At 45.1% G+C, this 3,838-nt stretch overlaps 1 non-coding gene across 1 annotated transcript; it reads left to right on the top strand.

Moving 5' to 3' along the window:
• Positions 1 to 781: 781 nt before the first annotated feature.
• LOC119878140 lies at positions 782 to 891 on the top strand. The gene has a single exon (XR_005386608.1). It is a non-coding gene; the product is annotated as a U6 spliceosomal RNA (small nuclear RNA).
• The last annotated feature ends 2,947 nt before the right edge of the window (positions 892 to 3,838 follow it).

Genomic DNA, 3,838 nt, shown 5'->3' with positions numbered 1-3,838 from the left:
CCTCCTTTACGAAATCTCCCAGAAGTCATCTCCAACAGCTCCATTTATATGCCATGGATAAGAACTTAGTCATACACTCATAGCTAGCTGCAAGAGAGACTGGAAATACAGCCTTGACTCTGGGCATCCTGTGCCAGTTTAGAAATCCTAGTGTCCAAACTGTGGCCTCTATTCTTTTTTTCTCTTTTTTTTAAGTAGGCCCTATACTCAACATGGGGCTTGAACTCACAACCCTAAGATCAAGAGTTGCATGTTGTACTGACTGAGCCAAACACATGCCCCTAAATTGTGGCTTCTAGATACCATTTTCTACTGAAAAGAATCAGGGTCTCTTGGACAACTGACTGATTCCAGACCTGGAACAGAAAGTACAAGCTAAGTCTGGAACATCTTATATTAGAAAACAAAGAAACTTTCAAAGCTTGACATGGATTATGTGAAATAAGCATCTCTCTTGTCAGGCAACTATTATTATAGCCTTTCTGTGCCACATAACCGTCCTTAATCCTGACTAATACAGCAGTTTACCTTTAGAATGAGTAGCAGAGGGGGCACCTGGGTGGCTCAGTCGGTTAAGCATCTGCCTTTGGCTCAGGTCATGATCCCGGGGTCCTGGGATCCAGCCTCACATTGGGCTCCCCACTCAACTGGGAGACTGCTTCTCCCTCTCCCTCTGCCCCTCCCCCTACTTGTGCTCACGCACGCTCTCGCGCGCTCTCTCTCTCTCTCTGTCAAATAAATAAATAAAATATTTTTTTAAAAAAGAAAGAATAGTAGCAGAGTGCTCACTTTGGCGGCACGTATCCTAAAATTAGAACAATACAAAGATTAGCATGGCCCCTGCTCAAGGATGAGACAAATTTGCAAATTCGTGAAGCGTTCCATTTTGTTTTATGTGGTAGCTACACTTGTGGCGAGCATAACATAACATAGAAGTTGAATCACTAGGGACGCCTGGGTGGCTTGGCTGTTGGGTGCCTGCCTTGGGCTCAGGTTGTGATCCCAGGATCCAGGATCGAGTCCCACATCGGGCTCCCCAAGAGGAGCCTGCTTCTCCCTCAGCCTATGTCTCTGCCTCTCTCTCTCAGTCTGTGTCTCTCATGAATAAATAAATAAATCTTAAAAAAAAAAGTTGAATCACTATGTTGTACACCTGAAACTACTAACATTGTTACATTACTCAAAAAAAAAAAAATGAATGAATAGTCGGGGGAGGGGGGTGGGGCGGGAAGCAAACAGAATATGGTTAAATCTGCATTTCAACCCAGGTCTGAGTTCAAATCCATTGCCTCCTCTGTAGTTTAGAGTAAGAATGATGCCTAGGGTTGCCTGAAGGATTAAATGAGATCATATAAGTAAATGGCTTAGGCCAATGCTTAGCATGATGAATGGATTCCGTGCTGAAGACATGCCAGCTGCTGTAAGGCTTGCTATTATTTTCACGGGTATCTCAAACTCAAAACTGTTCAACATCGACCTCATGATAGTACTTCCTCAAGGGCTCCTCCGCCAGGGCTCCCTGTCTGATGAATGACTGCACCACCCTCCCGGCTGTGCATCCCATAAACCAGGGGGTCGTCCTCTCCTGCTCACAATCGTTCTAACTGATAACCAACTGTACTGCCCTCCTAAACACCTCCACTCTGTGTCCTTCTGGCCACCTGTATGGCTCCTCCCTCCTTCTGTCTCCTTCCTTCTCCATCCACCTTGCTTCCTGAGAGTTTTTTTCAGAGGCAAATCCCATCGAGTCACTCCTGCTCTCGATTTTCTAGAACTTTCTATGGTTTTGACAGACTAGTGGACCCTAAGACCTGTATAGTCCAGCTCTTGCTTCTCTTCACTCCTCCTGCCCCTCCGCCTTTTCTCCCTTCACACATGCATTCCCTCTACCTGGAAATACTTGCTCCCTTCTACCCTCACTCTGGTGGAATTTCTTTCTTTTTTTTTAAATCTATTTATGAGAGATACAGAGAAAGAGGCAGAGACATAAGCAGAGGGAGAAGTAGGCTCCCTGTGGAGAGCCCGATGTGGGACTCAATCCCAGGACCCCAGGATCACGACTTGGGCCAAAGGCAGACGCTCAACCGCTGAGCCACCCAGGCGTCCCACACTCTGGTGGGATTTCAAGTCTCAGCTTAAGTTTACTTTTCCAGGGGAACTGTATCCAACTTCTCTATCCCTCTTTATAAACTTTTCTGCCCTGCACACATTTCTTTTTTCTTTTTTCAAAAGATTTTCTTTTTGTAAGTAATCTCTATACCTAACATGGGGCTTGAACTCACAACCCCAAGATCAAGAGTCACATGTTCTCCCCACTGAACCAGCCAAAAGCCCCACATTTCTTTTTAAGTAAATTAGTGATCATGCACATGATTACACAGAAACATATGTGGTTGTGTGTACGTTTAAAGATTTATTTACCTGAGAAAAAGAGAGCACATGCTTGCACATGCACGCCTGGTGGGAAAAAGGTTAGAGGGAGAAAATCTTCAAGCAATCTTTTCGCTGAGCAGGGAGCTTGAAGTGGGGCTCGATCCCACCACCCCTGAGACCATGACCTGAGCCCAAACCAAGAGTCAGACACTCAATCGACTGAGTCACCCAGGTGCCCCTGTGGTTGTGCGTTTATTATCTTTTCACCCTGCTAGACTGGAAGCTCTGGGAAGGCAGCATTGTCTCCCTTACTCTGTTTCTATTGCTCAAGTACCACACAAGCAACATTCTCTCAACTGTTTTTATTGAAATGTAACATATAAAAAAGTATACAAATTATAAATGTGGGGATCCCTGGGTGACTCAGCGGTTTAGCGCCTGCCTTTGGTCCAGGGCACGATCCTGGAGTCCCGGGATCGAGTCCCACGTCGGGCTCCCGGCATGGAGCCTGCTTCTTCCTCCTCCTGTGTCTCTGCCTCTCTCTCTCTCTCTCTACGTCTATCATGAATAAATAAATAAATAAATCTTAAAAAAATAAATTATAAATGTACACATTGATGAATACATGAATTTTCACAAAGAGAGCAGACCCATGTAACCAGCACCCAGACAAAATAGAACATGACCAGCACCGCAGAAGGCCCATTCTGCCCCCTTCTCGTTGCCCACCCCCTCCCCCGGGATAGATAACTCCTAGCATGTTGCCTAGCATGATAGATTAGTCTGCCAGGTTTTTATATTTTATATAAATGGAAGTATACTCTGCGTATCCTTTTCTTTGGCTTCTTTTGCTCAACATGTAGTTTCTGAGATCTGCCTATGTGGTTATGCGTGATTGTAGTTAGTTGACTTTCCTTGCTATGTAGTGTTCCATTCTGTGAACAGTCCACAACTTTTCGATCCACTGGTGTGGTGACAGTTGCCTTATATTTAAATCCTAACAAAAATCTCTTGCTTTGGAGAACACTATCAATGACTATTTTGAACAACAAAGTGGTGTTTGGGGAAGACCCATTAACCCAAAACGGCCTCAATCAATGCTGGTTTGCAGTGCTTAGACAGGTCACCTAACAGAATTGGTTTACAGGGTAAAAAAGGAAAAAAAGGAAGGAAGGAAGGAAGGAAGGAAGGAAGGAAGGAAGGAAGGAAGGACGGATGCCTGGGTGGCTCAGCGGTTGGGTGTCTGCCTTTGGCTCAGGTGGTGATCCGGGGGTCCTGGGATAGAGTCCTGCATTGGGCTCCCTGTGGGGAGCCTGCTTCTCCCTCTGCCTATGTCTCTCTCTCTCTGTGTTTCATGAATAAATAAATAAAATCTTAAAAAAAGAAACAGAAGGAAGGAAGAAGGGAAGGGAGTTCAGGCTGTTGTAACAGAATACCATAGACTGGATGGCTTATAAACAGATAC

Source organism: Canis lupus, chromosome X, assembly GCF_011100685.1.
Source record: "Canis lupus familiaris isolate Mischka breed German Shepherd chromosome X, alternate assembly UU_Cfam_GSD_1.0, whole genome shotgun sequence".
In the NCBI taxonomy this organism is placed as follows: domain Eukaryota; kingdom Metazoa; phylum Chordata; class Mammalia; order Carnivora; family Canidae; genus Canis; species Canis lupus.
Note: the sequence above shows the minus strand (reverse complement) of the source record. Positions and strands in the feature narration are given on the sequence as shown.